This window comes from Dinoponera quadriceps, unplaced genomic scaffold (genome assembly GCF_001313825.1).
Source record: "Dinoponera quadriceps isolate SergipeBrazil2010 unplaced genomic scaffold, ASM131382v1 scaffold616, whole genome shotgun sequence".
NCBI classification, from domain to species: domain Eukaryota; kingdom Metazoa; phylum Arthropoda; class Insecta; order Hymenoptera; family Formicidae; genus Dinoponera; species Dinoponera quadriceps.
The window spans coordinates 2,006,116-2,032,147 of record NW_014555184.1 but is presented as its reverse complement, the minus strand read 5'-3'; the positions used below and the strand labels follow the sequence as shown (position 1 = coordinate 2,032,147).

The following is a 26,032-nucleotide window of genomic DNA, read 5'->3' as shown; positions in this document are numbered from 1 at the left end:
AGAAAAGAACCTACTTTAACAGGAGAAAATATTTCGACAACAATCAAGTTGATTTTCATCTTCAACAGCCGACTCTCGCTAAAAAGCTCATTCCGCCAATTTTAAATAGGATGTCCCGCTTTCCTCTCCACCGCGTCAAATTTCCATAACAGACTTAACGGCCATTCGATTTTACGATAAATATTCGTTAAAATGCACTTCAGGGTGTCTCTCTCGGAATAGGAAAAGAGAAGTCTGGGCGTTGCTCGGCAGTCGATGATCTCGCGTGGAATCGAAATGAACCATCCGCTCGGATTTACGAACGCTTTTCGGTTCCGCCGCGCGATCACGTGAGGACACGAGCCCGTCGAAGCCCGTCGCACGGGTTGTGAAACAGTGTCAGTGACCGACAGCCTAAGGCCACCAGACCGCCTTGCACAGAGAGCATCGTCTTAAAATGATTTAAGTATCGTTCACACCGAAAAAAGCGAGAGACGCGACGAGACGGTTTACTATACACCTCGCGCGGTGCCATCGTGTACGTATCGGTGCGCGAGCGCGAAAACAACATCGCTGTGAAAAAGGCTGGGACACCGTCGGACTGAAATTCGACTTGCTTTCACTCGGTGTGCCTTATCGATTCATCCCGTGTCGTTCCTCGCGCGCTATACCGATTGCATAAATGCGACGATTTTGTGTATCGCCTTCGCGTGAACAGAATATCCGTATCAGACTACCGACTGCCGACTTGAAACTTCGATCTAAACGCGAGTTGGTCGATCCAGTCAATCGGCGCCTCATTGTGATTGGTCCACTAACGGTCGGTAATTGTAGTCGGCAGTCAGGTTGGCCTTCATAGTCGGTAGTCTGATAATCGGTAACCCTTAGGGATCCTATAGTGTCGACAAAATATGACGGAATCAATAAGGTGTCTCAAATCTATACTTTGCGCGCAGCATCACTCAACTGGTAGGAATGGAATAATTAAGGAAATTCGCTTTTAGCAATTTTATTTGTGTAAAAATATAAATACACTTTTCGTTAAAAAACAAATAATATTATTTAATAGTAGCTCGCATATTGCTATAATTTTATTAAAAATCTTAAGCCGGTATTCATAGTGAGATTTTATATGTATATGTTATAAGACATTTAAGTGGGCATTGTGCATATGAATTTATATTTTGTCAATGAAAGTAGAAATTACGGGAATTTCGTACGGCTGGTACGATTCTTACTTTGTCAGCAATTTTTTGAGAAAATTAACAAGGAAGGCACTTTCATCTTGTCCGTAATTAGTGTTTCTTACAACTTGTAATTAGGCACGCAACGGCCAGGCATTTTCTACAAAATGTATGTAACTTGTAACGAACATTGAATACAATATTAAAAGTTAACAAATGATTTTTGTGACAACATGCATAATGTTTTCTTCTATGTATTTCATTTTATCTTTCACAGCATTATATTATAAAAATTATGTCATTTATTTTACTTGTTCATGAGATATCTTTACGATCCAGAATATTTACAGTATCACACTACATTGCTTTTGTTTATGTACGACGCCATGTTTCGTCGTTTAGCAATTCTAGCCAGGGTCTTATTATAAGGACTCTAGTCTCTCTCTCTCTCTCTCTTTCTTCTTTTCCTGAAGCAAAGAGAAGCTTGAACACGATCGGTAATCCTTCTCTCCGGTCTATATATAGCAGATTTATCTCTCTTATAAAATAGCGAAGATGTAGGTACTTGTTTCGCGACACGGAGCAATTACAGGAATCGTCATTAACTATTTTCCGTGGCGGCGGTGCTCGGCACCGAGCAAAACTCGTCACGGAGTTTTATCTGCGCGTCTCACGGAAATATCCTTTTTTCTCTCTAATTAAACAGTCCGTCCGTCGTGATTATATCCCGAAGTAAATATTTCTTACTCCCGTGCTCGGGCGGTAATCACCACGCGGCGGCCGCGCGAGCGATTCGCGAATATAAGTATGAGTTCGAGAACGTGTTAATGATAATAACGCGCGAAGAGAGAAGATGAGAAACGCCCGAGACGGTCGGAACTTGTTCCCGCGCATAAGTAATTAATGCGATTATTATGCGCGGAATAACTGCCGCAGTCTCGCGAGCCGCCGCGAAGTGTCCACGGAACCACGTGTCGTCTCGAAAGAGCCGGAATCACACGGACGAAAGTCCGGCGGTCATCCGGTCGCGCCTCGGGTCGGCGTCGCGAAGTCGACCGGATTAGAATGGTCATCGCGGTCGGCCGCTTCAGACAATCCGTTACAATCCGCGCCGATGTAACGCGAGAAACGCGCTCCTGGATCTCCCGCGATCGACACATCGATCGGCCGAGGTGCGCCGGTCGCTGGCCCTGAGAAAGCCCCATCCCTCGCCGGCGATCACCTTCGATGTGGGTTTGGCACCGACTCACACGTACACACACACTGCTTGGCCCACTTACCGCGCACTGTCGTGACAACGTGTGTAACTCGCGTTGCCAATGATTGCGCGCTTTTCTACAGTCTCGAAATCGACCGGACGAAACTCTAATCTTATTTTCTGGAGGGGGGAAAGGGGAATTCGTGGGATCAAGGACCGACGTGGTTAGCTACTGCACGGTAACGCGGGGAAAAATCTTTTAGAGGAACGGCAAATTTTTACCTTGGCAAATAAATGAATATACAGGGCAGTGTTGCCACCCGTCCGGTTTTCATCCGGACAGTCCGGTTTTCCGAACGGTTGTCGGGCTATGCGGGTTTTGCTCGGTTTTGTCCGATTTTGCCGAAATTCGAAAATTGAAAAATTTCCCTATATAACAGACACACGACGAAATTTATTTGCTTAGTGGCGCTAAAACATCGCTCCGTTCGGCAGAGAAAGCGGCTCAGTAAGTGCTTAGTAATTATCATCTGTGACTGTAATATTCTATGAATATTCTTTTAGATTCTTGATAGATCCAGGAGAATATACCAATCAAGAACGATAATCATTAAACGTTCAGCGCTGCTGCGTTCCGATATTCACTGCCAGTACTACAAATCTCTGATAGTTGCGACATAAATTGTAAATTAGCAAATATTGGCAATTAATATCGGAAATATACTACATATTATTTATTATTACACGTTTTATACAAATTATTTAAACGTATTACTATTTTATACTTATTACTATAACGCATAAAATAATGAATAGAGCGCAATCTTTAGTGTCATTGTTATTATTGTCATACAATTGTACAAATGCCGACTATTTTTCTCTTAGTACGTGCATGTACCGACTTTATATTGTCGAGTAATTTTCTTCTCCCGCTAAATTTACATTATCGCATTCAACAGCCAGCGACGGTTGTTATAGCTTATCATTCTTATCGGTTATTTACCGTCAGACCCTACGACAACTTTCTTTGAAGAAGGGATCCCTTTTCAAATCAGCCTTCAGTGAGTATTGTTCAGCAGGTGCTTGTATTATTGTCTTCGACGGGATCGCGTAAACGTGCTTTCCACCTCCGCACGTGGATCTTCGTGAGGGAAGTCGCTCGGCCGTTTCCTGCCTGTACAGGTACGAAGGTACGAAGACAAAAGGAAGACCGCTCGCAAGCGAGCGAGCGACAACGTCATCCGTTTCGCGGGAACTCTCCCGGCCTGCCCGTGGGAACCGTTACACGCGGGAAACCGCGGTAAACGACAGAAAATAGTTCTCCCGTTAATCACCGCGCCAGATGGTGCGCGTGTGCGCACGCCGCCTATAATTAAGCCTCGTCTAATTGATTTGGCTCGCATCGAATATGGAATGGAAAACCGACACGGGTGACTTCGGTGCTCCAGCCGGTGTGTCGCCGGCGAATTACGCCGAGACGTTGGCGAATTCACCTTTGCACCGGCAACTTGACCGATGCGTTTCGGAAATGCGTCCGGAAAGATGACGTTGCCGTGTGACACCACCTGAGCGAACGTAACTGGACTTTGCACCGTGGTGTATCTCACGTTGTTAACTTCGAAACGATGAGCGAAAGGCGTCTCACTTACAGCCGAAACGGGACGTCTGACATTTATTTTCCGACTATGACCCGTTTTCATGTTTTCCCGACCACTCCCGGCTTGTCTTCAGTTAAGAGGGAGGGAGGAGGTTTCACTTCGTTCGTCGCCACGTTAAAGTAATCCGATCGTTACGGTGTTGCGATCGTAGCGCTTCGTTCCTCGACTTCTTTTCCCGCACAGGTTGTACGGAGGTCTCACACATTCAAGCACATTCCGCAACAATGGTAAAAGTTCGTGTTGCGGCACGCTCGAGATCCCTTACTGCTAATTCCGAGAATCCTTCGGTGGACATATCCGCTCCAAAAGAAGGCCCGACCAACCAGCCAGCCAACCAGTCTTACCTCCGGGCTGAGTCATATTTCAGCGCGTGCGACAGGTATATACTCGCCGTTTAAATATCTGGTCGCGTAATTGCCCGCGCCGGGTCTTACTATTACCGTAATAGCCAACCTCCCGGGCAGCGCTGTCGGTCAATGAAAAGGAAGACGCTCTCCCGCATCGCCGGTTCTTCTCCATTGATCACTTCCTCCGTGCAGAGCGACGAAAGGGACACGCGAACACCTCTCGACAAAGACGAGGAAAGAGAGAGAGTCTTGCGCGCGCGTAATCAACATTTTTCCGCGATCGCGTCAATCCGATTTACCAGATTAAATTGACTTCGCGGCTTCGGCTAATGTGAGAAGAAAGAACATTGCACTTCGTCGCGTATACGCGGCTTGCAACGCGATAATAGCTATCCTCACTTGCATTTACATAATTGCAGAACGCAATTGCGTTTTTGCGACGCTGCGGCCTATTATGCGTCTATTATGGGCGTTATCACTTACGATAATCATCGGCGATTGTTATCGCTTTAATTTCGCTAATTCTCCCGACGCTTCTCGAAGCTCTTCTTACCGTGATGAACAGGACGCGATCCCGCGAAAACCGGTTCGTCGTATTTTCGCGTCTTCACGCGGCAAGAATACAAGTGATTCCCGGAGTTAGGAGCGAACTTCCACAAGTAAAAATTAGTTTTGTCCCTATACTCAGTTGTTAGCTCCCACTTAGCTGAAAATCTAAGTCTGTTGACTAAATTTCAGTTGTACGCTGAAAATCCAAACGTGCAACTCTATGTGTAGTCACATTTTACGCATTTGTATGCGTGTTAATACTATGATTTTGCACACATAAGTGTATAAAAATTACAGTTGGATTTGCAATGCAGTCGTGGACAGAAAGCTGTCCCTTTCTCGAGGCACAGTGATATAGCGAATTTCGAACAGGAATATAATTCCTGAATATATCTGAATATATTCCGAATAGATTCTGAATATTCGAAAATGATGCGCCTAATTCGAAATTTCCGACATCATGCCTAAGGAATGAGACAAACTTTCCGTCCACGATTGTATTATATGGACAGCTAATTATTTCTTTTTCCATGGAGCTCACGGGTGTCTAATATCGGCGGGTATCGCGCGCTACCGGAAGTCCTCTCCCGATAGCGTCTCTCGTGTGCTCGGCGACTCGAAATTGTTCTAAGGTGGAAGCGGCAGTCGCACGTTGAATGCCTTATGAAGCGCGGCCGAACGGACATCCTGGCGTTATGCAATAGCGTCCTCCTAAGCTCCCCCCCCTCTCCTCTCCTTCGCTTCTCCTCGCTATCGTCGCCCCCGTGATTAATGCCGCCTTGCTTTCGACCTCGCGCGGCACCAAACAACGACACACTCCTTTCTCCAACTAGACCGACAGCGAGCACGCAGGCGGCTCCGTCGCGAATCCGCGAACGGGGTCAGCCGTGAACCAAATTCGCCGGCGGTAAAAATCGAGACACCGGCTGCCCGGCACACGCGCACACACCCAGACACGTCGGCGGGACGTTACAAAACGGTAGTGCGGTGAGAGCCTTGAACCTGAAACCGCTCACAATCGCGGCGCGCAAAGCCACGAAAGCGAGATGGCAGCGTTACTTCCTACTCTTCGGTCGCGAAACGATCCTCGGCCGATTCTCACGGTGCGAAATACCTGACTCCGCGCGGCTCGATCAATCGGCAGAATTTCTCCGCGCTGAGTTACGCTAGATATGCATGAAGAATTATTTAAATTAGATTCGTCGTATCTGCATGCACACGTGAAAACGGATCTGATTAATTCTGTGCTAAGGACGCCGAGTCTCGGATCTGCGTAATGAGTATTCATGGTGTAGCCGGAGATCTTGATTTTTGACGACCCACGAACCAGAAGTCGGTAGATCTCATCTGAAATCGGCGGCCGTGGAGTCTTCCAAGGCGCGAAGACAGAACGGTTTTCCGTCTCGTGCGATACCGACATTATTTCCAGCCGCGAGAAAGCCAGCGCGCCGTGTAACGACTCGTACGGTGTGGAAATTAGCGGAGGTGCTATAATTGCACCCACAAAGTGACTGCGGGGGGCCTACCGTGACCCTTCCTTTGCCGAGCACAAAACAAATCCTCGTTACGTTACCTCCTCAAATTGCCCCGCGTAACGGTAAACAAGCCATGTAAACCGCGCGTAAATGTTACGAATTATATGGCCAAGGATTTTGGGTCCTGTCGGTGTCCCCCGACTGTCTCAAAATGTGAAACCAAATCTTGACCGACGACACTTGTAATCGATACATGCAATTATCAAAAATTTTCGAGTAAAATATTTGGAGTGCGTTCTATTAGATGTGTCGGAAATATCCTTTTCAGTTACAATGTTGGTGTCTTGTAATTGACTTCGTTGGATTACGTAATGCATCAGCTGATATGATTTCTATCTACCTTTTGTCCGTCAGCCTCTTCATCGATCTTACTTACAATCTTTTTTTTTTTTATAAAAAAATGGATTTACTTATATTTGATGAATTGTATTTTCAAGTCCAAGTGTTTTTTGAAAAAATAATGGAAAATGAAATATTATTTATGAGAAAGGAACGACAAAAATTGTGTCAAGAGGAGAAGCAAGAGTTCAAAATTTTATTGAAAGTGTCATTAATGAATACAACAATGAAGAATTTCGAGAAGATTTTCGGTGTGCATAGAATTAAATAAAATTCATTCTACCTAAGTAGCACATGAAGCTTTAAAACGGCTGCGATAACGTCGCCGCAGCTTAAACCGCAGCATTTCTGCCTAGCACGATTATCCGCCACAACGTCATTGTGACGTTGATTTGATAAAGTTGTAGCAGCAAAAGTGAAATAACATTTTTAGGCTTTAAAAGTGTCGCAGCCATTTCCGGTCATCCAAAAACGATCGTGAATAAAGATTAGTAAAGGGGCTGATGGACAAGGTAGATGGAAATCATAATATCAGCTGATTCATTACGGAACACAGTCAAGTTAATTACAGTAGTACCAAATTTATACCCAAACGGAATATTTTCGATACTTGTAAACGCACTCTTGGTAACGTATCGTACCGCTTAACAGTGTATTCGTCAAATATTTATATATGTAAGCAAACGACGAGTTGTTGAAACTGAAAAGTCGCATTTGAATCGTCATCTCGTGCTTCAAATACGATCAAGATTATATCGCGTCGATTAATGCGCCGTGCACAACGCGACTGCGTTGCGCGGTGTTGCACGGAAAATGTCATTTTTCGCGACACCGGAGAACGGAAGTATCTTCGAGCGAGCGTGTTTAAGTCGCGACCACGTGCGATGTCGTACATCGTTTCGATGTTAACATCGCCCTCATGCGGCATAACGTTAACGCGTCACGATGTTACGCGCGTACTGCGACGATGTACCGCAACGTCGCGCCATTCTCGCCACTTCCTGGCTCGTTGCTGGACGTTTCTTTCCGCGCGGGAAAACATCACGAACGCGCGTGTCATCGTCTCTTGCATTTCGCTCCGGGAGCGTGAACGCTCGCGCGTCGACAAGGAATTGCGACGCGCGACGAAGCGTCTTAAGTGCATCGCACCGCGAAATTGCGATGCTTTCCGCATTTAGATGCTTCTAAGTAATTTCAATTGAAAGTCCCAGAGCGAGATCGGAACGAAAGACGCATCTCGCGCGGCACGAGACACTCTTGTATTAATTTATAGTCACCGGCCTTATAATAGTCTCGAGAAAAGATATTTGTATTTTCCTTTGACGGATAAAACGTCGAGGAGAGCGTTTCGAAGATTGAGGAAAAGAATACTTGCGCAAAAAGGGAGGAGTTTTCACATTTTTTAGTGAGACTCACACTGAGAGAAAAATGGCTGATCTCGTTAAAATTAGCCATTTTCACAGCGTCAATTAGATCCTCTTGTTGTTCTAACAAAAGTAACAGTAGTAACATATAGGGTGTCTAGTTTTGACCAGGCGGCCGTGGTAGAACGGTTTAAACTGAAGAGAAAAGTTGAACAGAAAAATGTAAGATTATATTATCACTAACATTATAGTAACAATTACTACAAATATGATTCTCCTGACTACACAGAAAAAATTGAATAGAGAAAACGATATCTTCACTGATAATAATTTTTATTTTGAAAATATCGTTCATTTTATTTAATATTTTCTCCTCTCAATTTATGAAAATTATTCTTGAATAGCAAGAATATGATATTTTCAGTGGAATTATATGGAATTTCTTCATGTAAGCAAGTTTTATATAAGATTCATCTTATACAAGTTTTTATATTAATTTTACATAAAATTATGTATTCATGTTTATATATGAGAATATACGAATCTTCAATTGATATTAATTTCTTTTCCCGCGTACAATTTTCTCACTACGATTATAGTCACAAATACCAAACGTTTTTTCTCAATGCAAACATTGCGACTCCGTATGTAGAACCGAGAGACCCGCCCCCGAATTGAACCCGAGTGTCCTCCAATTTGCGAGATTTCGCCGACAGGATATCTCGAAACGCGGAGAATTTCCTGCGCGCGCGACTTAACGCGCGTGTCATCGATCCCGTCTCTCCGACTTGTGCGCGGGCGCGCAATTTAATTTATTTTTCATCCATTTCGCCGACAATCGACGAACACTTTTGTCGCGCTCCGGCGGACGTTAGCGAACGATTTACATAGGAGAGTGTTTGGAAGCCATCACGTACGCCATCGAGTAGTTAATACCTATTTTCGTTCGGCCCGTGCGCGTTCCACGGAATTTTATTTGGCGGCAGTGGACCGTAACGAAATCCCTCGGCGCTGTGCGCCGGCTAAAATCCCGTTCCGGGGTACGCGATTGGCGGGCGCTTGATTGAATTGGCGGTCAGTGGTGGGCATTAGGTCCAGCTTGCAAAGGATTGAATTTCTGTCACAATTATTGACCCGTCCCTCTTATCCGCGCCGGCTACGGTACCGTGAGCGCGCGAACCCATCGAGCTTGCGCTCTCTCTCTCTCTCTCTCTGTCCCTCTCTCTTTCCGTATCAATCGTCTAAACGCAGCTGCTGCCTTTAATAGGAAGGGCAACGAAAGAGGGTAAATCTGAATCCGGAGGGCTCTCCCGAACGACACGCGGATAAACAGTGTATGTTTTCTATGTAGCGTCGGACAATTTGCAGAAACGGACGCTCCTGCCGCTCGGTTATCTTTCGCACGGGTCATGAAATCGCAAGCTGAATACGGCCCCGAGCCGCTCAGGACGATTGAAGTGCCGTTCAATTACGTGATATAACGTCAAGGATCAGGTGAAAGATATAAAAACGTAAGATAAAGCGCGCGACACAGACGCGGCTTATAGTTATGTAAGATAAGAAGAGAGTTAGAGACATTACAGACGCGTGTGATTGAAAATAATCAAGGATTCGCTGACGTGACAATCCGTCCAGAAAATTTTCCTTTCTCTCTCCACTTTGTTCCTTTGTACTGAAAAAAATATAACTCGGTCCGCAAAGAAGGGAAGAAATTAACGTCGACTCTGTTACGGTGGACCCGTCAAACGTTTCTCCACGTTAACACCAGTCAGTCTGTTCATTGACGCAACGGAAAACCCCGAAAAGAAGGGTGTCACGACCATTCCGGGCTGATGACACGCGCACTTTCGTCGTACACCCGAAAACGTGAGATGAGTCTGCGGATTACGCGATCGAGATCGACGTCGGACACGATATTCCCGTCGGGTCTCATTGAAAAGCGACCCTGCAACGTAGAATTCACAATTACATAGGCAACTTTGAGATTTCTCTCTTTGAATATTCTTAATATGAACGAGCAACTTTTAAACATCTCAAAAATGGCAAATTAGAATAGCAAATTATTAGTTTTTCTTAAGTTCACTCCTACGATCGGAATTTTAAATAAACCTGCGTCAAAAATTAATTTCTACTCGTAGAAAATAAAAAGTGGAAATGAAAAATCGAAACTGTTAGCTACTTAAGAGAGAGAATATATTACCGAGTCGAGATATTATGAATTATTATATCATATCGATTAGGTGAAGCTGATTACTATATGGCACGACAAAGTGTGTATGCCACTGAAACCTCAAAGAGCCGGTTGTCTTGAGAAGTTAACATCGCCATGTGATGGTAATCTACTTTGATCTGGATTGGCTTCTTTACGGCCTGACCTGAACGCGGATCCTGACCTCCGTTAACCGGGTATCGGTGACCTCGCCAGCCGAACTGGACTGAGCGATCGCCCGATACGAGAGCGTGTACTATCCACATTTCGATCCAATAAAATATTTCAGAGATCGCTCTGGTTAATTCAAACGCCGGACGAGTCGGCATATAGGATTATCTCTCTGACTGCTATTGGAGACAAAGAGATGAAATATTAATTTTCACAGAAAATCAACATTCCCGTTGAACGAGACTAGCTGAAAATTCCGAGAATGATTTTCTCGTCGCTGGACGACTAAATTCCTATCGAATCGTCAGCTAAAGAGGTTAATTACTTTGGTTAGTGTTCTCTGTGAGACATTTTGTTAACGTATCTTAAAATATACAGAGAAAAGGGATTTCTTTGGATTTAATAAAAATTCTTTGATTGAATCCAATTTGTCTTTTGGAATAGAGCAAACACACGAATATTTGATTCAACGAACAGTATTGTTTGGTCTCCCAAATAATAAATATTTTTACGTCAAATAACATTTCTTTCGTATTTATATCCAAACATTACAATGGTTATCACAAGCAATATATCAAATTTACCGAATCACAAGCAATAATAAATATATTTATAAATATTTGCGCCTAACACGGACAGTTCCAGCCAAAAGTATTACACGTCAAAGCGCAACAAACGATCATTTCTTTACAAGTTTTTAAACATTATATAAATTTGATTGATATTCTCTTGCTATAGTATCAAAGCTGTTTATCATAGATGACATTTATAAATGTATCATTTAGCACAGATTTGTCGAGCTTCTTCGTGTTGTATTAACCATTACCTTTCTAACAATATGGTCACTATGAGCAACTACTTTAAACTCAGGCCAAAGGTTATTTTTCCGATCAGATATCCGTCGTCGTTCACGATCGTTAACAGCATCTAGCCGTTTCCAATCGACTTCTCTCGCTCATTGAGTATAACCTTTGACAAGCGCATTTTTCACGATCCCGCTAAAGTTCGTTCCGCGTTGAATTTCATCGCGTGACACACATGCACGTATCCGACGCGAAGAGAAAGGTACAAAAGTCAATAATTGCCCGTCCTCGCGTTCAATGGCGAGTAACGAGTATGCTAAATGGAGTAATTTTCGTTGCACAATAACGTGTGCGAAGTAGTTTTATTTCACGGCGCGTTGCTCAGCGACTCCGCGAATGGCTGACGATGTCAGCGACGATCGAGCCTACCTACGTCGCGTGTTTTACGCTAAGTTTCGCGTTATTGACTCGTCAATGCTGGCCCGTTTACCATAACTCATTATCGATACTCCGTCCGCGTTTCGATGGCATAATTTTTCAGTAAAATCCACACCTCAAAAATAGTAATATTTCCTTCTCCATAGTGAAAAATATTTTGTACTTGTGTTAAAATCGGTCTTTCTTAACATTTTAGTGTTCAATTTTTTATATACTCGTGTGTTAATTTAACATATTATGTTTATATTATCTCGATATATTTTGTGTTGAGTTGATATTTAACGTGTGTTAAAATAATACATTTTACATCTCATCGTCGATTAATTTATTAATTTTGCGTTAATTTTGGACATAATATTTGTATTACTTTTCAACATATTTACCTTGTATTATATAAGAAAGGTTTGTGTTGACCGTTTTCACACATTTCACGTGAAATGTGTTAAATTTAACCAACACTGCCATCCAGTTACCGAAACAAAAATAGTGACTACTTCTTGGCAGAAAAGGTGACAAAAAGTGACCTCTCACACATAAAAATAATGACCAAAAGTGATTATAATGGAGGACAGTAAATTTTTCAGTGTCTTGCCGCGAAAAAATGACAAAATATGACTTGAGTGACTGGATGGCAGCACTGATTTAACACGAAATTTTGTCCCGTGTCTCCACTATATCCCGATATGGCATATTACGTGAACGAGGAGCAAGTGCTCGCCGCTAAAGGGTTAAATCTGCGTTTCGCGTCGCAATTGAGAACCGCGAAGTGCACTCCGTTAACGAGCGTAATTGTTCTTGGATACAAGGGAATTTAATTACACGGTACCTTCCTCCGCACCGAGCGCAACGAATATCTCGTATTAATGAGCGACACGAAGGTGAGTAATTACGCAAAAGAGTGGCCGGTGTACCAACAACCGTGCGCTTTCAGTCCGATTCCACGTCATTTGTTTACAAGCAAGCGAACAAACGCGCGCTCACGCGCCGCCGATTAATTAATCGGTCATTCGGGCGGGCCGCGTCACGTCGCCGCGATCGACGTGTTAATATTGCGATTCGTCGCGATTACCTGCGACTGCGGGGATTCGGTGTGCTCCGAAAACGCACCTCCCGACGATGCCGGCGGTGACGATCGGCACGAATACGAGTGGGATTTCGGGGCGGTCGGAATTCGGAGCTTCGAATTCGCGAACACGCGCGCATTGCGAAATCCGCGGGCGAACGGAACGCGATAAAGAATGAGCTTGCGTCATCATCACGGACGACGCGAGATAACTTCTTGCATGAAAAAGTGGGATCAATTCCCAATATCGCGCGCTGAAGGGTACGAAAACCGATGAAATAAAAATCTCGTTACTCCGGGCTCTCGCGGCATCGACAAAACATCGAGAACCGTCTCGACACGCGTAGAGAGCTTTGCCCGTTACATTGCCGCAGAAAATTCCAACCGTCGGCTATCTTGATACGCGGTCTCGCGGTAAGATACGTGACATTCGCGATATCCGCGGGGACCATCGAGGGAATCGATTTCTGTCGAACGCCGGCGGCGCGTTTCCGCCGCGCGCGCTGTGTTTACATCAGTGTGGATATAAACGAAACAACGCACTTACCACGTTCGGGTCGCCCGGGAAGCAAGGCCCGTTGCTCCCTCTCCGTCTCTCTTTCTCGCTCCGTCCCGTACTCTCGCTGATATCCGATAAAACAGTATCAATTTATCGCGCCTCTTCCCGCGTGCGCGTGTTTACGCTGTCCTCCCCTCCTGCCTCTCGTCACGTTGCGAAATTTCTCTCCTCCCTCTGGTCTCGTCAATGGATAATCACGCACCGCGTGTGTTCCTGCTCCTGCGGCTCCTGCCGGTCCCGCACTTTCTCACGGAATAACCGGAGAAGAGCGAGGCACAGCGAGGAAGCGCTCGAATGTGTCACACTCGCGCACTGAGTCTTCCTTCACGATTGCACAGGCTTTGGTCAGTGTCACGTGTCGCCGGGACCTGTTTCGGGCCACCCGTCTCTTTCTCTTATCTTCACGTCCGTCTCACTCGGATCATTGAGTAAATGTCACTTTCTCTATCTCTCTCTCTCTCTCTCTCCGGCCTGTCAAACGATCCGTTCGCGTGCGCTCCCGATTACTTCTGCCTCAATTGCACGTCCATTCTCGACTCGCTCGATTTCCGTTTACATTTCAACGTATTTATATATGTACAACGTGTATCTATCTCGTTCGCCCCGCTTCATCCAGAATCAACATTCGACACGGAACAACAAAACCGCTCACTCGCACTCCGCACAGGTCGTGTCCCCTCTCCTCGTCCCTCCGGCTGTTTTCGCTTCGTCGCGGCTCTCGCACCTGTTCGACTGACAGATCGACGTCGTTGCCGATCGACGTGTCCCCGTGGCAGCCGACGCCGCCGGCCTGCACTTTCACGAGTCGCGTTGCTGCGCGAATCGCGCTGCTCCGACCGAGCGATTCGACAGCACGAATACGAGAGAGAGAGAGAGTGTCCCTTTTCTTGATCTCCTCTTCCTCGCGAGAGAGCGATCGCGCGCAATCGCTCGGCGCAAGCCGTCGAAATTCGCGCCGACCGGAAGAGGCGCTTCCGCTCGCCGATCGATCGCGATCCCTCGATCGGTACCGCAAAGTCTCTCTCTCTTCGAGACGTTCACACCGGATCCAGAACGAGCCCGCGACGTTTCATCGTTTCGCGATCTATTTCCAGAAGGAACACTACTCGGAGCGATGATTTTCCTCTTTCCCTTTTCGAGGCAGGCGCGCGCGACGTACTCGCGGGTGATTGCTCGCGATCGGAAAGGTCGTCGTGAGACTTTGCTCCTCGGTGAGAAAACGACGACGACGACGGCACACGCTCGGGAAGGTTTCGAAAATGCCGAGTGTTCGCGTGGAGCTGCCTTCCGTTCGGTGCAGGCGTCGAGTGGCGACTGTCGTTTCTTCCAACAGTCGGCCTGCCTCCGGCCTGTCCCTCCCCTCTCCTCGCGGCCATCGGGAACCGACTACACAGTCCACGGATTTATGCTATTACCGCACCATGTTCCACCCCCTACGGGCCGGTGCACGCTCTCCAGCCACCCGTTGGTCTCTCCTTTTTTCTCGAATTCCCTGCTTTTTCCGAGTTCACAGGAGAGTTCGATGAAGCCGCTAGAACCAGTCCGGCGAGACAGGGTGTTTTCCAACGGGGAAGTCCTTTCCTCCTCGCACCGTGATAATTAAAAACGATCTTCGAGAGTGGATCGTAGTAGCGGAGGATCTGTGAAAAGAAGAAGTTAAGCATAAGATTAATGTCGTGTCGTGATCGTCACACCGAGTGGCAAAACGAAGCGACGCATTTCCAAACAACATGTATATCCACAGGACGTCTCAAAGACGTCCTTTAGACGTCTTATTGTCTACAGTGGGGTCTACAATGAGAATTTAACGCGTAAGACTTGAGCTTTAAACCTTAAGCGGTCACAATCGATTATTCTTCTCACGTTTGAGCGTGATTGGTCAATTTCTTACAGCTTAAGGCTTACAGCTTAAGCCTTACGTCTTCTCATTGTAGGCGCCGCTTAAAAGACGTTTTTGCGACGTCTCAAGATTATCTGGGATTGCTCGGAGTGAAAGTATGACGTTAGTTTTGCGAAAAACGCAGATCAACGGGTTTTCCCCGCCTGCACTTCGGTGCCATTTACGGTCTGGGATATACGATTCGTTAAAGTTTCCCCCTCGAAGGGTTCACCCTCCATCCCTATAAACACGAATATCCACGCGTAAAGGGTCACGATCCTGACCCTTTGCAGGACGAATCGACGGCCGTGTGCACGCGTGCGACGGAAAGATCCGACACGTGGACCCGGCATTGACGGCTTCCCGTCGGAAGCGGAAACCCATAAACGACCTCGACATAAAAATAATTGTTATTTTAAACGTTCGCACGGATAAAACGATCGCGTGGCCAACTGGCACGTGCTGCAGTGACCACCCTTCCCCAGAGAGCCCGCCGCTGCACGTAAACCTTACACATAGACGGATTCGAAAAGTTTCCTTAGAAGAGAGTCTCCATTTCACAACACACTTATATACGATGAAAACTAGTTTGTTAGTATAACTGAATGTCCTCTTGCCTGGAAATTGGATGAAATCTCGATCGTAGACACAGGAAAATTCCCGTGGAAAACTCTTTTCCCATGTGTTATCAGTTATCCGAGTCGAGTTTTGAAAGGATGCCCAGATTGATGATGAACTTAATAAGCGTCAATAACGTAGAGGTGATCTTAAAAATGTTACGTTACATAATAATAGAACCGTGTGAGAAAGGAAAAAAAGTGGAAACAAGAAATCTCACGATTTCAAATTTTCCGAAATTTCCAGCGACCACGTAAGCAATTTCGAGTCGAAATTTTGGTCCTATATTAATTCTACTTAGTTATACATTAAGTCTTCAAACGGAGAAAACAGAAATAACTTCCCATTTGTAATTCAAAGGAACATAACAGAAGACTTTTGAAGAATATAGAACTAAAATTTCGACTCGGCATCGTCCGAGTCGAAATTTTAAATTCTACGTCAAGTCTTCAAGTGGAGAAAACGGCAATAATTTCCCCATTTGTAACACCAAAGGGGCGCAATAGAAGACCTTTGAATACTTAATGCAGAACTAAATTAGACTTAAACTAGGACTAAAATTTCGATCCGGGCGTTTTCCGACGCGGCTCGAGAGGAGGTCGCGTCTCTCGGAAAGAGTCCGCGCGATATTAGCGAGGGACGAAAAACAATTACAGAATCGGTGCTCAGGTGGTGCGCAGTGCGCGACGGCAGCGTCCTTTTCTTTCTTTTCCGCGTATCCGGACATTTACAAGCCGCTCCACTGTTCGGGACATGCGTCCCCGCGTCCCCTCTCTATAAATCCGCCTGTGCGCGTATGTATCATGCGGCGCCGTGAACTCCGCGCAGCCCCTTCGGAATAAATCAACCGAGGAAAACCTGCCGGAAGGTATTAACGTCGCGGGGGGGCTCTTCGCGTCCGAGAGGGTTAAGCCGACGCCCTTATCGCGCGTCCCTGAAACGCCGCGTGCTCCCGGGGGGATCTTCTTGTCCCGCCTGATCCCGCCTGACGCGGCCGATCCGCCGGCAATCCTGCCGCTAACACGACACCGCGCGATGTGGGCGAAGAAGGAGGATAAGGGCTGCGGGGAGAAGCCCGGGGAGAGCGAGGTAGGAGGCCCTTATCGGAGGTCGCGCATGACGAGACAAGCTAATTGTGTTATCAGCGTGCAACGGACGCCGCCGCCCCCGCCACGGCTCCCAAGCTGTCGCCCTTTCAGCGTGCTGTGCACGCGCGTTTGTTTTCCCAACAGCGCTGCAGCAGCAGCAGCGCTGCCGCGTTGTTGTTGATGTTGTCGAAGTGTCGTCTCAGCGTCTGTTACGTGCCGCAAGCTGAGTTGCCGGGGGATCAGAATTTTATACCTACTTCCGACCCTAAGTAGATTTTATATGGAATATTGAGGTCGAAAGTAGAGTTACAATTTTACGGAAGGTTAAATAGAACCAAACGAGGTTCACACAAGTTTCAGAGTGCTAAAGCAGACACTCATTGAATGTAATAATTTTCAGGTCGAGAGTATGATCAAAATTTCTACTCGGGAATGCTCACGGAAGAAAAAGTTCAGTTGAGAATCATTCCGACGATGAACGAGCCACACACGTTTTCGTTGGAGAGAGCAGAATTCCTGGTCCTCAAGGAACAAATTCGGTCCGTGAGAATTCTGCTTCCCTCGATTAGAACACGTACTTGGTTCGTTCATTGTCGGGTTAATTTCACCGCAAATAGAAGTTTCTCACCACAAATAGAAGTTTCTCTTCATCTTACAATTTTTATCTTAAAGCCTGAGTTTTATTTTCCGATAGTTCAGTCCCGAAGTTCAACTCACATCCGGATAGATAAATATCTAGCCCGATAATCGTTGTAAATTCCAAACTGTCCATGACGAATACTGTAAAACTTGAGACTGTTCAGTCTTAGTTCATATATAGTTTCGATAAAAATTATTAAACTTCCCGTTGAAATTAAAAAAGAAATCTATCTATACGTCTCATTGTTCAAGTCTACACTAGCCCGGGACTGAAGTACTCATTGTGGAATCCTGAGATAAGCGGTTTTGTTACGTACATTTAATAGAGGGAAAGCACCAAAACTAACATACTCCAATATTTATAGTCAGATCTTATATTTAAGATCGTCTTAGGTTTATCTTCAGATGCTTTGTAGGCAATGAAATAAGCCGTACAGCATTTGAACATAAACTTAAGACGGTCTTAAATATAAAATTGTACTATGAATTGCGAGAAGAAACTACTGGACAAAAAGAACGATATTCTCAAACCAAGAATTATATCAATTTAAAGATATCGTTCTTTCTATTCAATATTTTTTCTTTCAATTTATGAAAATTATTCTTGTGTAACAGAAAATGTATTTTTTTAATGGAACTAAATTCCTAATTCCTCCATGTTTAAGCAAGTTTTGTCTTCCACTAAGATTACATGTTCTTGCTTATAAATAAGAATGAATGAAGGAATGAAAGAATACATGAGTCTTGAATCGACATTAATTTTTTTTGTGTATCATATTTTGATAAAGTGTTGCTCGTTTGTACCAATGCACATCAATGTTAATTGTACATCCTTAATAAAGTTTTAAACTTCAAAAATAAAATGGTATGTCGGTTTTGGTGCTTTTCCTCTATTGCGTCACGATACACTCCCACTCGCGCTCATAACAGCGCGCGCGAACACGAATCCTCCTTTCAAATGGTATTTTCGGAGTATATATCCGCGAGAAACCTACAAGATACACTCCATGTACGCTCGGTATCGGCAGCGGTGTCCTTTCACGCGCCTGAAATCGGGCGCTTTGTGACTCAGGGCTGTCGGAGCACCTGACGATTTGACAACTGGGCGTTGCGAGCGTTTGCGAGGGAGAAAATGAAAAGGTGAAGGATCAAGGAATACCACGATGCGCGAATACATAATGCCGAACTTTCAACACAAACACGCCACAGCAGTCAGCAACACGCGCGAACCGTGCGGCGCAAGTAGTTTACAAATTTACATGCGTATAATGAAACTCTCGGATCTTTTCCCACTGCGATTTCTGATCGCCGATAACGCACGTATATATTTTTTTTAAACGTTTAACGTAATCCTTGAACTATATGGTTCGATCTTATGAGATATATTTTATAAAATATAACGCGAGATCCTCGAGAGATATCTCGCGTTCACAGATGTCCTGAGAATGTCAAAGAAACAGGTCTGCATTTACATGCGACAAGTTGCAACTGGTGTGACTTTTCTTAACGTAACTGACCTTTCTTCTGCATACAGGGCTGGCTGTTTACCGCCAAGCGGATAAAACAGTCACTTCGGTCGCACATTTAACACGCTCCCATTCTTCGCCAATCACCAATCTTCCCTCATCCATCAACTCATCGGCACGCCGGAACTCCCTCGTTACATCGACGACCAATGTGGATCAGCAAAAGTCGACGGAACAGTTCCTTCGAAAGGACGTTCTCTCGGTGTCTAGTGATTTTCACGTGGGAGGAGCGTTCTCGAGCGTTCTCGTTTCCTAGAGTTACGCGCAGCCGGCCCTGCCCATTCGCGTCTGGCGCCGTTACTTATCGCTCTAGGTAACGCGTGCTGCCCATTTGTTATATATTAAGTTAACGCAATCCCACCGGCACGGTAATTACAGTAGTGCGCGCTGTCATCGTTCGAACGATCATTAAAATAATTACAGGTGCCGACGCACCGTGGCTGCGGCAGCAGCCGCCGCAGCGGCAGCAGTAAGAAAGATCGATCGTCGGCGGATATTACAGTCGCAACTTTGTTGCGACTAGAACCGCAGGTAAAACAGATAAAAGCGCCCGCCCAGCCGCCCGCTGCCCCGAGCGGGGATAAGAAAAAGCGCGCGGGAGGATCCCGCGGTGTCCGACTTAATTACGACACAGCGTATGCGCCGGACCCCAGCCGGTCCATTCTCGCTCGTCTCGGTATGAATATCGCATTAAGTCGTGAGTGAGAGATAGCTGTAGGCAGGAGGTGGGGACCCCCCGACGGGAAACTACGAATTTAATAGAATAATAAATGGAGCCGCGCGCGCCCGCGGAGGCTGCACGGCGGCGCCGGGGGCATAAATCGATGCGCCGATCGTGATCATCTCGCGATAATTCGGATCGCTGAAAATCACGTAGGTCTCTCATTACGACCGGGAGGTCCGCCGGAATCGTTCTCCGTCGTCGTCGTCCTCGTGTTTTACTTCGCACGACGTTACACGGAAAAAGACGACCGCGTTAGTGTGACTGTGTTTCTTGTAGTCCGATGACGAGACCACGACCCGCTTGTAAGAAGGCAGATTTCTGCAGGTTTTTTTGGAGGTATAGCTAAAGCCTTGCCTATCATCTGCATAGAATGACAAGTTTAGAAATAAACTAGGATTTTGCTTAATTAAAATTCATTGAGAACGTGTCGTCGTCTTACCACCATGTGTAAGATGACTTATTAGTGGATAAGATAGCGAAGATTAGAAAGAAATTTGTTATACGTACAAACAAAAATTAATGTTCACAAACTCTTTATATTACTTTGTTATTACAACGTTTATACAACACGATAAAATCAACTGGACAAGAAAGATTGTGAGAGAGGTTTCTACCTCTCAATTGCCCTCGGTTATCTCGAGCTAGTTTTCACGCAGCTGAATATTCAAACGAGTGTTTCGCCCGTGGTAACAGAGACGTCGTTTCTCGTCACCGGCTTTTTTTTCGCCCGGTTCCCAGCCAGTTATACGAACCGAGATTTTTTCCCGTGCACGCGGGCGCGCGACGTGGCCCCTCGTGTCGGGCGGACGCCTTCGGGAAAAGCGACGGAAGTGACGTTCATTATTCTCCGTTATCCTATCGGGAGCACCGGCTCCACCGCTGTCATGATTATGCTCAATCAAGGAGGTTATTTGTATCGTCGACGTTACGTGTGCGGCGATCTAATGCAGATCGGACGTCGCAGCACTGTGCGACTCGACTGACGGAGAAAAAGGCGTCTTATTTTTCACAAGGCGCGAAGTCATTTCGCTCGCCTCGCGGTGACTGCAGTTCAGTCCTGCATCACCACTGAAACGCTCTCCGTAGAAAGTTACACCGAGCGGAGCCCCGGAGGGGAGTTTGCCCGGCCTGTTCAACAATTCTCTAATTGCGAATTGAATACGCTATTATGTCAATTCTCCGCGGCTTTTTTCCCTTTCCAAAGTCAACGAGTCGAGGAAACGGAAACCTTCACCTCGGCCACGGTATGTCCCGCCGAAGGAACACGCGGCATATAGGTCTGTGGAGTAATACCTAAATTAATAATCGCGCCTTCCCGCCGGTAATTATGTGTACACTCTCCCGGTGCACAGGTCGAGGGAGCGCAGGAGGGGGCGGGCAGCGAAACGGTGGGGGCCAGCAGGCTCGTAGGTAATTGCACGCGCGCATTCCCGCGTATCAGTATGCAGGCGTGCATAAGTGCGCTCGCACACGGGGTTGAACTCTCGGTACATTTGCCATAATGAATCCCGCCGGCACACGCGCGTTTCCACTTGTGCTTGGGGGAAGAGAGAGAGAGAGAGAGAGAGAGAGAGGCGGAGGGGAGGAAAGAGAGAGGGAGATGGTAGCCCCCACCGTAGTAGAATATATGGAAACGTTAAATTGAGCGAGAATAAAGAAAATGTTGCGTACACGCAAAACAAATTAGTCTCAAATCAATGATAGATATCCTCATGTGCGAGGAAGAATATTATAATTTTCTTAGAAGATTTTTTAGTCTTGATTTGATTGAATTTGTACACAGAAAAAAGTAAATTGTTAATTTTAACCATTAAAATGTTAATTTTAACACTTTTTACACGTCCCAGAAAATCTAGTCGAAATTAGTAAAAGTAATAACACTTGTCTGTAAATTTTAACGTATAAAATATAATCAACAATATTCTGTAAAATTTACATCTTTGTTAATTAACACTGAAGTATAAAATATGTTATTCTAACATTCATATATGTTGAATATCGATATAACGCAAAATGTTGAGATAACAAACAAAGATATAGGTTAATTAAGCAATTACATTAAAAGAATTCGAAACAATATTTCATTTTTAATGCTATATAAAAAATGTTACTAAATTGACATAAATATAGCACATGAAAATGTCACGAAAATGGTAACATATCAGCTGTATATTAATTTTACATTAAAATTGAACAAAAATTGATAACATAAGAAAATTTTAATATTTGAACACAAAATTTTATACTGTGTATTGATACAAGTATTACTTGCATTCAATTCAAGCCTAAAAATCTTTTAAGAATATTATAATATTCTTGTTTATATGTGAGAATATCTATCATTGATTTAAGACTATTTCTTTTCTGTGTACGTAACGTATGTCGAAACTCGCGAACTCTGAATTCCACGTGGGTACAGGAGACAGCGTGTATTTCCGTTACAGCACTATAAACTCGAAAGTCGAGTTGCGACAAAGAGGAAATACTATTTGGTACTTTAAACCGGCTCGCGTGCCACGATATAAATATCTTAGTGTAATTATATATAGATCCTAATTAAATAATTTTTGTTCACACGGATTAAATTCCGATTGGACTTATTCGACGTAACAGAGAGGCTCTCTTCGTCAACCTATTAATTTAAATTATATCCATTTAATTTAATTAATTTCATTCGCTCTTTCCGTTTCTTGAAATATGGGCACACGTTCATTATATTCGAATTATAATAATCAGAAAGACTGTGCCCCCCTCCCCCTTCCTGAGTAAAATCCTAAGTACGCCAATGCTAAATAGTATCGGAATAATTATTCTATTTGAATTAAATAAATATTACTTGAATGTAACATATTTCTCTCTTTCACTGTGCTACATTCAAGTAATATTTACTTAATCCAAGTAAAAGAATTACTCCAACGTTCCTTAGCAAATATTTACTTAAGTGTCGCACTTGTCTTTCAGTGTCTATGCACAGTATAACAAAAAAATTTGTCCATGTGACCACTGCTCTTATCAGCTTAATCCAATGAGATAACTGGTTTCCTAGCGGTAACCAGTCTACAAAGACAATGAATAGAAATTGGCAATGAACTTAAGGGGAGTTCTCGGATTGTAGGCTTCGAAAAATCGATTTTTCGTTTTCACAAATTTATAGCTTCTCCGTAACTTTGTAATCGCTCAATTAAGACGAGCGAGTTCTCGTTATCAAACTGCAAATTTTCATACACGATAAGATCCCGTCGGTCTCGTTAAAGGAGATAAAAGAAGTTCGATGCTCGTTAGTTATCATCGCGAGTACACGCGTCGCCGGGTATTCCCGTACACACAGAGACAGCATCGTGCGACTCGATACATTTTCCATAATGAACCCGCTGGCACGTACACGCATGTATACGGACGTTGCGGGCGTCGCGGGCACGGGAGGGGACAGATCGAGCTGTTGGAGTAGCCTCTGTGATGTTACAGGTTCAATGCATTAGTTTGCCTAAAAGGTTTGTGCCATCAGTCTCTAAATGTCCCTCTGTCGTTCGGTCCGCGCGCGTTCTCCCATCCTCCTTTCTCTCTTTCTCGCTCGCTCCCGTCCGATCTGCCTGCTGTCCCTCTGTCTCTCGCGATCGCCCCGCAGGCTGCCGTTTTGCTCGCGCGAACGCATCCTCGGGGGAAAAGGAGGGCAAACACACCCCGCACATACACATAGTGCTGAGAGCGCGTAAGCGAGCGAGCGGGCGGGCGGTCGACGCTCGCACGTAAATTAAGTGCGTTGCATCAGCGGAATTCAGATGAGTTAGTGCACCGCGTTAATTCGCGCTAATGGACAGGTTATGAAAGTTTAATTGTCGGTTAGGCACCCGCGGCAGATGAGCGAAGAAGAGGGGGCAGAGCGAGAGATGCTCTGAAAGGGAGAGACGAAGAAGCTCGCTCGCTCTCTCTCTCTCTCTCTCTCTCTCTCTCTCTCTCTCTCTGTGCTATTTTCCCCGAAATAAGGGAAGTATTTCTTCCACCCTCTCAAAATCATTAAAAACAATTTCTTTTAACCCTGACAGTCACATCCGCGATCTTAACGGTAAAGTAATATCGTACATATTGAGAAAAAAAAATTGAAATTTTGCGAAGTAAATGTTTCTTGTAACATTTTCTTCGATATTTATAGTTAAAAAAATATTTCATTGTGATAAGCAGTGGTCATATGGACTCAAGTTTTTTTTCGGAATAGTAGAAGAATAGGAGTGAGATATATAGCGTCTTGCAGAAAACGCGAAAGAGGGGTAAACGAAAGAAAACGCACATAGGTTTCGTAGGCCTGCACTGGAAAAAAGGAATTGACAATAAGTAGTAAAATTTGGTGAATATTTCTCGACCAAATATTTGATTATTGCAACCATACAATTTAGTTCCGTATACTAAATACACAATATATAGAACTATACACGTACAGTACTATATATACAATATACGGAACTAAATTATTTAATTGCAGTAATCAAACGGCCGGTAAATATTCACCAGATTTTAATACTTATTTCATACTAATTTTAATATTTATTACTTAGACCCTTTTTCAGTGTAACATGTTAGTGTCAGGGTTAAGATAATAATTCGTAGGATTAATTTCGTGGCAATGAGAATCGCTGCCGTTTCCCGAATGAAAACCTGATCCACAATATATGCAAGTAAAAAAAATTTCAGGTAATTGCAGTTAAAGCTAATCGACTTTGCGTCCGCCGGCGGAGTCGCGCGAGCCGAAAGTTCGATAAATATATCGTCGAGACGCCTATTATAGAAACGCGTTGCGCAACGTGCTTTCCAGCTCGCGCAATTTCGCACGTTATCGATCGACCTTTAATGCACGCCGCAAAGCCGACCAGCTGCTTCGTGATTAGCGATCGCGATTTGTGCACGCTGCAATCGCAGCGATATTGCTGTGTGCGCCGTATGCTGCTGTTGCTGCTCTTTGCTTTCTCGCCCCTCTCTTGATTCGGTCACGCGCTTTACGTTACGCAAAGCAGAGTCGCGAGATAAACCCGCGCGCGCATAATTTTCACAACGAGGTGATATAATCTGGCCGGTTAACGCGTGGCGGCCCGATCGTACGAGGTGTGCGTGTGTGTGTATCACCGTGTTATGGTTAGCATGCTTTCTGGATCACTAAGAGAAAGAGAAGGAGAGAGAGAGAGGGAGAGACGAATTTATTGTGCACTCTGGGAAAACTTCCTCTCAAGTGCAATTTTAGACACAAAATACAAAATAAAAAATATAATAAGGAAAAAGAGAAAATACAAAATAAAAATCTAAAAAATAGAAGAGAACATAAAATAATAGATACAAAAAGCAACCCGCTTGTTTAAGATAGGCTACCAGTAAATAGTCAAAGTTTATACCTAAACGTGTCGGATTTGACAATGTCACGCAGTGCATTGGGAATTTTATTTCATGAGCATGCTGAGATTACTATAATGGACCTATAATAGATCTCGGTTCTGTATAGCGAGGCGAAGGTTCAGTGCAAGTAGATCACTTTCATGGACTTCACCGTTTTAAAGTCGTAAGACTTGAACAGACCATTCGGCATTCTATAACTAAGAACGTCAAACAATAAGCAGCAGACAAAATAACGACGCGTTGATCTACTTTTAACCATTTTAGTATGCGAAAATAAGGAGTAGTATGTGCCTCTGGCTTTGTATGAAAAATCCAAAATCCAAAATCCAATGCATCTATTCCAAGCTGCACACTGCATTCGTTCGTTGTTATTCGCGAGAAGCCCGACCGCTTCTAATTAAACCGCCGACGTCCCGATACCCCGGCGGCGGAAATTTGACCTCCGCACCGGCCGAGGAATTCGCACTCACGTTTCTTCGTGTTACACCTCAGTCTTGCCGTGCACTTTTCGCTAAATATCCGCTCGTGCGCTCCCCCCGCTGGGTGCTCTTATTCCGACCGCGTCTGTAATTAATGGCGACGCGCGGCGCTGATAAAAAGGGACGCGCGCGCCGTTCGCCATTCGCCGCGGAAGCCGGCTACGCTTGCGACATGCTATTTAGAAGAGACGCGGGTAGGCATGTAAGTACACACGAGGCGAGTCCCTCATTTGCATCCCTCTTCGCGAAGAAGCAGCTGGTCGCGGCGGTTGGTCATCGCCGCCGCCGCCGCCTCATCTCATTC

At 44.9% G+C, this 26,032-nt stretch overlaps 1 protein-coding gene across 1 annotated transcript in view; it reads right to left on the bottom strand.

Moving 5' to 3' along the window:
* LOC106743233 overlaps positions 1-14,149 on the bottom strand; it is a 54,853-nt gene extending 40,704 nt beyond the window's left edge. Inside the window, exon 1 of the mRNA XM_014616872.1 lies at positions 13,385-14,149. The gene's annotated coding sequence lies outside the window, so the exon portion shown is untranslated. The remainder of the gene's footprint in view (positions 1-13,384) is intronic.
* Between the last annotated feature and the right edge of the window lie 11,883 nt (positions 14,150-26,032).